The 10,966-nt window shown below is 50.8% G+C and overlaps 1 long non-coding RNA gene across 1 annotated transcript in view; it reads right to left on the minus strand.

Moving 5' to 3' along the window:
* Positions 1-230: 230 nt before the first annotated feature.
* The window catches only part of LOC147021206 (uncharacterized), a 777,227-nt gene continuing 766,491 nt past the window's right edge, over positions 231-10,966 (minus strand). Inside the window, exon 3 of the long non-coding RNA XR_015061333.1 lies at positions 231-384. This is a non-coding gene — a long non-coding RNA (uncharacterized LOC147021206). The remainder of the gene's footprint in view (positions 385-10,966) is intronic.

Genomic DNA, 10,966 nt, shown 5'->3' on the forward strand with positions numbered 1-10,966 from the left:
AAACCCCACCGAAGCCCACCCACATAAACCCCACCCACACAAGCCCCGCCCACACAAGCCCCACCCCCTCATCCCCCCTGTGCGCCCCACCTTTGACCCACCACCTCCCTCATCCCACCCCCACCCTTCCCCACACACACATGGGGAGGGGAGGGGTGGGATGAGGGTGATGGGTCATTTGGGGAGCGCACCTACCTCCCCCCCACCCCTCCCTTTTCTTCATGTCTTAATCCTTTTTTTTAAATTTAAAATCAAGTAATTGTAAACAAAACAAATATAATTAATCAAAATTGCAAATATTAAATATTCATTTGCGAGAATGTATAATCTTTCCCAGCAATCTTCTTCAGATGTCTTGTGATTTCGAAACTCAGACACCATATTCTGTTTTGAAACAAAAAGTGGATAATAATTAGGTTTTATAAAGATAATTACATGGTAATATGAGTAAGCCTGTTGTTGGTTCTAAGTTCAAGCCTCGTTGACCACTGAATTAACACACCAGGAGGCCGACTCAGCCTGTCATCCTTTCAAGGCCAATAAAATGAATTCCAGTGTACTGGCAAAACCGCGTCCAAACTAATGATGCAACCAATATAAGACGACATTCCAAAGAGAGAGTGATATTAATAAAAGAATAAATAAACAAATAACTAAATAATAATTCAGAAACATTTACCTCCAGAAAATCATGTGTTGTACCAGATTGCTTCAACAGCTGATGTTGTCTGATCGAGCTAAAAAAAACAAAAATAATGAGTCAAGGGTATAGATGGAGAGACAGACAGAGAGAGGTAGGTATAAAGACAGACAGAGAGAGATACAAAGAGACAGACAGGGAAAGAGACACACACACATACACACATATACACACACATTTATATATATATATATATATATATATATATATATATATATATATATATATATATATATATATATATATATATATATATATATATATTGTTGTTGTTGACGAAATTCGCAAACCACCATTCAGGTCCCTTAGGTGAGATATCTCTGTAAGTATATGTGTAGTTAGGCCCAAACCCGTTGTTTAGAGGGAATAAATGTTATTCATTCGGGCTGCGACCCTTGTAGATAGCCGTTTTTCTTTTACTATCTTTATTTTGGACCAGCCGCCATTACTACCACCACAACCACCACCAACCACGTCTCAACAGCCATCACACAACAACCACCAACCGCAACGCCGCTTCACAACCACAGCCACGACCCTTGCCGTCACATCTCGCTCTCGCAACCATCGCATCACCGCCATCCGCGTGCCGCTTGTGGACACCGATCCTGGACTCGTACAGGGCGCGCACCGAGCAGCGGGTGCGAAAACACCAGCCTTTCCGAGAAATCGGATCAAAAACGATTCACGCCCACTTCTGTTCCGTCCTATCAGCGAGCGTGGGGCGATTTGGCCCCGCCTCCAGGTGCGTCGGAGTATAATCACTATCAGAGATGCCAACTTTTGGAAATCAGAATTAGGGAGGATTTGCAACCGACACCAAATAATGTGCGCGAAGCGCACATCTCGAGCGCGGAGCGCTCGACCCTTGCGGCGGGGTCCAGGGCCCGCTTTAGGGCCCTGGAAGCTCTGGGGTTCTAGACGCTCTCTAGTGCCCTCTGAGCCCTATTTTGGAGCATTTAACATGTTAAGAATTCCCACTTTTTGAACAAAAAAAGGGGAAAATTGTGCACTTTTTAATGTTACATGTATGTTAATATTAGTAAGTTAGGGGACAATCAAAGATTAACAAAAAGCACAAAAGAAGCAATATTTTTCTTACCTTACTAGCTGGTACTACTGCTGCTTGCTTTTTCCATGGCAGCTTTGCTGAGTGACAGCTGTGTGGCTCTTTTAGCCCTTCTGATTATGTCTTTGCTGTATTCTCTCTGGTAGCAAGGGGTGCTATGAGCTAGTTTTTCAATTAAGAGAGCTTCCAGGGTTTTGACACTCAAATTGGGACGAAATTCAGTATGATTCTTCCGTACAAGACTGAGTGCCCACTCACATGATGCGTTCGAATGAGGAATGACCAAGATTCCCTTCATCACTTTGCTCAAATTAGGATACTTCTTGGCACCAGTGCAGGGATCTGTGAGCTGTGAAATCCGATGCCACTGCTCATCCACTCTCACTGTCTCAGTAGCAATTGTAGCTATGGAGGCGTCTGCCTGGTAGTGAGCGAATTCACTCTCAAGACTGTCTATGTCACTATCACCGCCACTGAACAGATAGGGGAATTTCTTGATGAAAAACTCCACACAGTCAAACCCCACTTCTTGGTGTAGCTTAACATCCAGCACCTGAGCATGCTTGGCTAATTCATCATCTAGCGGCCAGGTTTTGAAGATGTAATTGCAGGCTTTCACATAATATGAGCGAACTGCACTGAAGAAACCTTGGATGTCTGACTCACTCAGAGTGAAGGTGGATTTCTTGAGACTCCTTTGTTCCCTTATATACAGTTTCGCATCGTTCCCAATCATGAGGTCCTCATCATTCTTCTGATGATTTCTGTCAGAGAAGGGTACATTTACCAGAGCAACCGATGACACCGATGGTTTCAAAAACCGTACGAAGATATCTTTCAGAAGACCATTCAATTCTCCGTGCAGGAGATGAATACAGGGTTCGTCTCTTTGGAGCAGAAGATTCCCCTTCTCAAAAAGCTTGTCAGCATATCGAAGGAAGAAACAATAGAGTTTTGTTTGTGGAGACAAGAACATCCTGTTGACAGGTTTTTCTCTAGATTCCTGCACAGTGTTTGAGGAAGATGCGCTTTTAGTTGTAGAACTCGTAATACACTTAGCCGCAGGGCGATCACACTTGCGTTGACTGCCAGCAGAAGAGGTCAGACTCGTAGTACCAGATCCAATTTTACGTTTGAGGAGAGAGCTTGAGGTAGGTGCAGCCAAGGAAGAAGACCTCTGATTCGAAGGTTTTGCTGAGCTTCTATCAAGTGATTTGGCAAAAGCAGAACTTAACTTGGGTCCTTCTTTGCCTGTAGATGGGACTATCACAGTCTTTCTCGACTCTGAAGGGATCTGCTTTGTAGATGAATGTGATGAAGGGCCGGTGATGCTACCTGCTCTCAGCATTGGTTTTGGTGCTGTCCCTGCTGTCTTCTTCGCAGCAGATACTGCAGTGGTAGTGGTGAATGCTGCTCCACTAGTGCTTGATCCTGCAGTGCCAGTACTGGCAGTAGATACAGTGCCGTCCTTCTTGCTCGTTGTTAGAGTCTTGGCTACAGTTGGTTGCATTTTTCTTCGTACTTCTTCTTTGAAGAAGAGGCGAAGTGGCTCCCACTGTTCAATCAGCCTGTCTAGGCACTGACCAAGGGACAGCCACCTTGTTGCGACATGCTTCAGAATCTTGTGTGTCGGGGCATCACAGAGTTCTTGCAGTGCTTTCACTCCTTTGACGCGTTTACTACTTTTGTCCAAGTAGTAGTAAATATCGATGAGAAAGTCATCTAATTCAATGGGTAAGGCCTGAGCCGCCTTCTTGGCCGTATTGTGCATCATATGGCAAGGGCATCCCATGATGTAGCACTCTGGATTTTGTTTGTGGATATAAGCAGCGACTCCTTTGTGCTTGCCCACCATGACAGAGGCATTATCAGCACAAAAGGAAACACAATTTCCCCACGGAATTTTCCTGTCACTGAACTCATGATCAAGCAGTTTGAAAATGTTTTCTCCAGTGGAATCTTGTTTGCACGCAGGCAAACTTAGCAAACCTTGCTTCACAATCCCAGCACTGTTGTCATCGTACGAAATCAGGACAGGATATAGCTGGGCCTCACCACTGTCATTGCTACCGTCTGTAGCTAGGCTAAATGGAGCTAGTCTAGCAATATCGGCAATAGATGAAGCAGTAACATTTGACAACTCACCAATTATTGCTGAAGTTTTTGTTCTTGCACATCCATACTTTGAAGCAACTTTTGAATCTGGAAACATCTTTTGAAATAGAGGTCCAGCATGATCTGAGACTGATATGGGCAAGTTATGTTCCACAATAAATCCACTAAAGAGAAGTTCCGCTTGGGTAACATCCTCTTCCTCGCTTGTCCCTTGTTTGGTGAAATAATTCAGAAGTGCACCAGTACTCGTGCTCGAAGATCTCTCCTTTGCAATGTCTGTGTGCGGTTTGCTTCCAACGTGCTTCCGAATATCATCGCGACCTCCGTGCTCAACTGAAATATCAACGCTGCATACTGTACAATACGCATGATGAATTCCTCTTTCAGACTTTCGAATACACGGGTATTGGAGACTGTATTCGGTCTTGTACTTCTGAGACCATTTCTTGGTCTTCGTAAGCTTCTTTTCTGCCATTTCGTAATCAACATCGAGGGCTTGAAGCATCGGTAACTTCGAAGTCGATGTTCCACAGCTGCAGCGCGGCTCGTAGAACTCTAGTGGCTGTTAAACACCGCACGGTGGTCGCGACCGCCGGGCTGGTACGGGGCCCAGCTGCATGCAGTGAGCGTATCGCATGCATATACACTGTGCATACATACCGCATGCACTGTATTGCACACATACCGCATGCACTAAATCTCAGTGCATGATCGAATAAGCGAGATCCAGACCCAATGTTTCGCTGCTCCTCATTTGAATTTGCAATTTTTTACGTACAATTTGGTAGCAGCGAACGTTATGGAGTTACCACATGCTATACGTAGCAGACGATGCTTTTCATTCAATTCTCATACTAGTACATTCTGATTAGTGAACAGTGCAAAAATATCAAAATTTCGGGAGGATAAGGATAGTGATCGTAAGGGCGGGAGTTTGGGTGAATTTTCGGAAGCCTCCCGATGAAATCGGTAGGGTTGGCATCTGTGCACTATATGCAGATTCGCGGATCAAAAATCATTCACGCCCACTTTTCCTCTGTCCAATGGGGAGCCAGCCAGAGGTGAAGGGTCGAAGGTGAAGGAGCGACGCCCCGGGGGCTATAAAGGGCCGCGTTCGCTCGCCGAAACAGTAGTTGAGTTGGGAAGAGTTGGCAGTTGAGTTGGAAAGAGTTGAGAGTTTCTGAGAAGAGGAAAGCAGTTGGACGGAGTTGAGAAGAGTGGAGAGTTGTAGAGTTGTGGCAGCGGCGAAGGCAGTCGAGAGGGCGCTCGTGTCAGAGTCGGGGAGCTGCGGAAAGGGGAGGCCGGTAACGTGACCGAGGTCGCGGTGGAGACGCTCGTCGCGGAACCCAAGCCAGCGAGATGTCCTCATTCCCCCGAGCATCAACAACCCCCTCCTGTTTCCCCCCGCGCTGAGATAGTGTGAGAAGGGGGCCCCGTTCCCACCCCATTCCAGGCAGTGCCAGCGAGGCCCGCGGAGTCGGGGCGCCACCGCCATTTTGCGGCTCATCACCAGACGGGTAGGCTCGACGCGGTCTCGGCCCCAGGCCCGTCTGCCCCCCTCATCGTTGAGGGTGGTCCCTTTTTCTTTTGCTTTGAGTATATGTGTTGTCGGCGCCGTCTGTGAAGTAAAACTGTATAAGTGTTGCCGTGTGCTCGGTAGTCGGTAGTAGATCTGCATTGTTACATTTGCTTTTTGTGCAGAATTGTTGTGTTTCTTCTACTTTTACATTTGCTTTTGGTGTATAATTGTATATGTGTGCTTTCCGTTTGCCGCGGAATAAATGTGCTTTATGTTGAACTGTTTCTCCCGTTTCGCTTCGTCTTTTCTCTAATTGAATCTCCATCTTACTTCACGTATAGGGTTGGTCGTGGGCTAAAAACGCCCGATAATTAATCGAACCGTCGAGGTTGACGATAACACCGCTCGGTTATCCCGATAGTAAGGAACGGGTCGCTTAAAGTGGCCCGTGTCCGAAGTCGACCTGCGGCGAGGTGCGATCGCCCGGTCTACCCTCCGTGTGGGTACTTTGGTAGGTCGAATTTGGCGAGCAACCCTATCCCACGCGGGGGGCCGATTGGCACGATCGTGGTGAGGCCGAAAGGCCCACCCGTGACTAGTTCCCGGAGTTAGTCCGAGAGGGTCACGATGGGATTGTCCGTCCGGTGGGCGACGTGCCGCGATTCGAGTTACGTGGCCGCTCGCACGCCGGCGGGCGCGAATCTGCAACACTGGTGTCAGGTCGTGAGATACAAACCCATCCCCCTCCTCGCGGCACTGGTGTCGGAGAGCGGGAAAACGGGCTCTCCTCTCTCCAGCTAAATTCACGGGAATTGGTCCAGGGGTGAGAGGAGCGACCCCCGATTCCCTCCAAATTACGAGCGATTCAAATTAACCCTTTACGAGAAATAAGATGGCGTCTCAAGGCGAGCGGGAGCCGGGGGTATTAGAAATGGATTTAGAATGTGTAGAATCCATGGTCCAGGATGAAATCCCTGTGCAGGAAATGTTGGTTGTGCAGGAACACGAACTCGCCCAACTGAACCCAGAGCTCGAAATTGGTGCGGCGGCGGCCGCGGTGTATGACACCTCCCCTCCCCCTCTCCACCAAAACCCCCCGATCCTTGCCGAATCGGCTCACCCAAGCGCACCCGACATGGCCCAGCTATTCGCCATGCTAGCAAAGATGGATGCAAACACAAATGAAATGAAAAACGAAATAAAAGGCATGAACGAAAAGATGGATACAAACACAAACGAAATAAAAAGCATGAACAAGCAAATGAACGAAATGGAAACAAACATGAGGGAAGAAATGAAAGAGCTGCAGGGTGAGACGCAGAACATGGGCCGAAGCCTGCAGGCGGGCATGAAGGCCGTTACCAGGGAGTTTAAAATGGCGACTCCACGTGTGGGAGCGAACGAGCTGGGAGGGAGTGCAACGACTGTCGGGCCCGCGGTGGAGGCGGGTGACAAAGTAATTCGGGAGACTTGTTGGGCGAGGGTCGTGACGGAAAAAGTGACGGTGACCGAGAGGGAAAAACTAATTGGGGTGACGGAGACGTGCACGAGGGAGATAACAAGGGAAGAGACGGAAATAATAGTTGAGACAAGGGAGGTAAAGGGTGAAGAGGTGACTGAGTTGGCAGAGACACGGGAGATGGGAACGATAGAGGGAAGACTACACGATGAAGACGGGGTAAGTTACGCACACACACACACACACACACGGAGGTAGTGGAGGATAATGGGGGTGAGCTCGCGGACTGGGTAGAGACCCGGTGCGAGCAGTTGGATGGCCTCCTCCAGGAACGAGGGGAGGGAGTATGCCCCCTTGAGGCGAGTCACGACCAGGTGGGTTCGGTCGTGCTTTGCGAGGTCGAGGGGAGGAGTGCTGTGGACAGGTGCACGGAGAGCTTGGGGGGTATAGAGGCCCCGGAGATTCTTGTGGGGACACGAATCCCCAGTGTTGTTTTCCCGGTGTGTGTGGTGCAAGGTGTGAGTGCGTCCCCGTGTGTGGAAGCGACCCCGTGTGTGAGTGGTGTGGTGGCGAGTGTGCAGAAGATCGTGCTTCCCAGCATGCCGTGTGTGGATGAGGCACCATGAGCGAGTGCCCAAGCGTGTGTGAGTAGTATGGTTTGTGTGAGGGAAATGGCACGAGTGAGTGAAAGGCCGCGAGTGAGTGGAGCCACGTGTGCAAGGGTAATGGTATGCGTGAGTGAACGGCCGAGTGCAAGGGAGACCGTGTGTTTGAGAGAGCGGTATGTGAGGGAGATGTCGGTGGGCATGTGTGAACATGCACCCGCGTCTCCCGGGGTGAATGTAATGGAGTGGAGTGTGAGCGTCGTAACACGCAGGTGTGCGTGGGTGGAATGGCGACGGAGACGGCGACAGAGGAAAGAAAGCCGAGTAGCAGCTGTAGATGTTTTGCGCACCGTGCCGGGTTCACCCAGCAGCGAGCACGAGGTCCGTGCTGTGCAACGCACGAGGCCCCCACGTGCTCACTTGCGAGAGTGAAGTCCCGGTCCGGAAACGCACGCGGTGGATTTGCCGATCCCGCGGACGGACAAAGTTTAGGCAGGATTACGGATTTGGACCGGATGGGTTCTCCACGCGATCGTGTGTGTTAAGCTCCAACGGGCAAAGCACATGTGTTCGCGTGGGGAACCCCTCGAGACGTGGGGCTTGTGTTGTTTTTATGCGCACGGTGACGCCATGGCTGCACGTGGGGTTGGAATCCGGCAGGAGGGGTATCCCTGCCGGATAGTACCATCCAAGGAGGGACGAGGAACACGTGCAGCTGCATGACGTCACGGGCAGGTGCAAAGTGCGCGAGCTGTGAGTTGCCGCGCTGGTGCTGCGCATGTGAAAAAAAAAAAAAAAAGCAAGCCTCACTTTCGGGTGCACAGGATTCCCGGGCAAGGGGTGGAAGCCTCCCTTACCCAGGGAACAGGATGGAAACTAGTTAGGGGGAAGGGTTAGCTTAGTTAGACCGGCTCCATGGGGCAGGGGTAAGTCCTCATGGGGCCTGTGGAATGGATTAGTTAGAGGGATTGTTAGTCAGATTTAGGTTGGGAAATGGATTAAATGGATTATTTGGAGACAGTGACAGACTTGTGGATGTGTAGCGGGGACGTAGCTTAGCTACGTAGTGTTAAATGGAACGTGCTATAGTTTAAGGGACGACGTGGGAGCACGAGTTAGTTAGGGGATGTAGTTAGAAGGATGGCAGAGTTCAGCGGTGAGTGTGTTGAAGAGTTGGTGAGTGAAGTGGAAGCATGTGCTTGGTGAGTGAGTGAGGCCAGCGGGTCTGTGTGGAGTGGAGCGAATGGGGAATGCATGGTGCGATGAGTGATTGGGGGGAGGAGTGACTCCCGCCCAAGGGACCCCGGGGTCAGTATAGAGTGAGTTAGGGGGTTAGTTAAATTGAAAAATGGAGGTCGTTTTGTTGGTGTGAATGTAGGCTCGAAACCCATTTGGAGGGGTGCAGGAGCCCTGTTGACGGGCTGGGAGCGTGGCTGCGAAAGGTGAGTATCGCTGAGTGGGTACCCCGGGCACCAGGCTAGTCGGCCGTAGTAGGCCAAGGGCCCATGGGGGGCCGGGATAGCGTAGTGGGCATGGGTGCGTCTGCTTGGTGCGGGGGCCCGGGGCGCCATTAGCCGCGTGGGCAGTGTTGCGGGCACGGGTGACCCTCGGAAAGGGGCCTGGGAAGCCAGCCTGCCACGTGTGCATTTCAGGGGAGGTGCCATGGGGGGCACTCCCCGGTGTTAGGGAGCTGGTAGGCTCGGAGGCAGTGTAGTGCCCGGGGGTGCCATAGCTGGAGATTCGGCAGAGGGTCGTGCCTGCCAATGGGATGCCACGCGTCCCAGCCATGAGACCGTGTGAGGGCACGGAGAGAAAATTGGGGGGCGAGGCCCGAAATTGTGAGGACTCCAACACAGGCGACGGGAATCTGTGTTGTTAGAACCAATAGTTTAAGCGAGAGGCGCTTGTTGAAAGCCCCGGGGTAGTTTAACAGGTTAATGGTTAGGGTAGATTAGGAAGTGTACCCCTCTGACCATCCATCCCCTCGCTCTCCTTGTGGGCCGCTGGACCCACTTTGGGTTAGATCGCTGAAGTCTGGGGAGGCCATTCTGAGGCTTGGATTGGGCCTCGACGCAGGACGCTAGCTCTCCCTTGTTCCCCTCCGGGAAGGGAACGTAGGGGTTGGGAGTAGGCTAGGTGACAGGATAGGTTAGCCGAACAAGGACAGTACAGGGGGTTAGGGGATGATTTATGGTGGGGAAGTAAAAAATAAAAAAAAATAAGTTGGGGCTAAATTGGTGTTTGACAAATTAAGGGAGTGGGTATAGACAGTGACAGGCAAAGGTGATAGGTTGGGAGGGAGACCGTAGGGTAGGTCCGAGCCCGCCTTCTGAGTGGCCAGCACCACTGCACTCCCTCCACCAACCTCCACTGAACGGCAAAGGCTGGCCAGCTTCATCTGCTGGCTGCGTTGCTGCAAGGCAAAGGCCGGCCCACTTCATCGGCAGCTGTTGTTTTGCTGCAAGGCCTGTGCCGGCTGGATCGTCTGCAGCTGCTGTGCTGCAAGGCCTGTGCCGGTCGGATTGTCTGCAGCTGCTGTGCTTCAAGGCCTGTGCCGGCCAGTTCATCTGCCGGCTGTGTTTGCCTGAAGCGGCCTGGTTCTGCAGGCTGTGTTTGCCTGATAACCTTTGCCATGCCATGCCCACTGCCCCTGTTCACCCCCCCCGTTCAATTTTTGCTTTGCCCCCCCCCCCTGTTCATTGCCATGTGCGCCAGGATCAGAAAGCAACAGTTTGCAAGCTGCGAGAACTGCCCTGTTGGCAGCTACAACACGGGCCTGCAGTGGCGGCCCGTGCACCGTGTTTGCGTCCATCCATTCATCCATCCATTCGTTGTGTTCATTGCGTTTGCCACTTGAGCTGGCACGGAGACTGCGTTTGTGCAGCCCATGCACCGTTGTGGTTCACTGCGTTCAGTTCAAAAGGGAAGGCCTTGGACTGCGTGTGAGCAGCCGGCCACGTTCCCCGTCACCTGCATTGTTTGAGTCAGAGACTGCATGCGAGCAGCCTGGCTCCCTGCTAACTGCTTTCTTTTTGCAGAGACCATTGATCCTGGGCCATGGTTTAGTGTAAAATTTGTAAGTTAAGGTTAAGATGTACTGTACATATGAGTGCGCCCCCGGCATGTCTGTCTTAGCGCCGGCAATTTTATTTAAGTCGTCCGTGTGAGTGGGTTTGTTTAGGTAGTTACTCAGCCCTCAGGTTATTTATTTTGGGGACACGAATACCATGAATGTCGCACTCAGGGATCCGTAGGTAAAATGTACTAGGGGAAAACTACACATGATGGCACACGAAAATTTGACGACTCGGGACGAGTCTGTAAAAAGGGGAGGGGGTAGTGTTGTGGTTGACGAAATTCGCAAACCACCATTCAGGTCCCTTAGGTGAGATATCTCTGTAAGTATATGTGTAGTTAGGCCCAACCCCGTTGTTTAGAGGGAATAAATGTTATTCATTCGGGCTGCGACCCTTCCAGATAGCCGTTTTTCTTTTACTAT

Source organism: Eptatretus burgeri, chromosome 8 (assembly GCF_056783735.1).
Source record: "Eptatretus burgeri isolate ZD-2024b chromosome 8, Ebu_testis_v1, whole genome shotgun sequence".
In the NCBI taxonomy this organism is placed as follows: domain Eukaryota; kingdom Metazoa; phylum Chordata; class Myxini; order Myxiniformes; family Myxinidae; genus Eptatretus; species Eptatretus burgeri.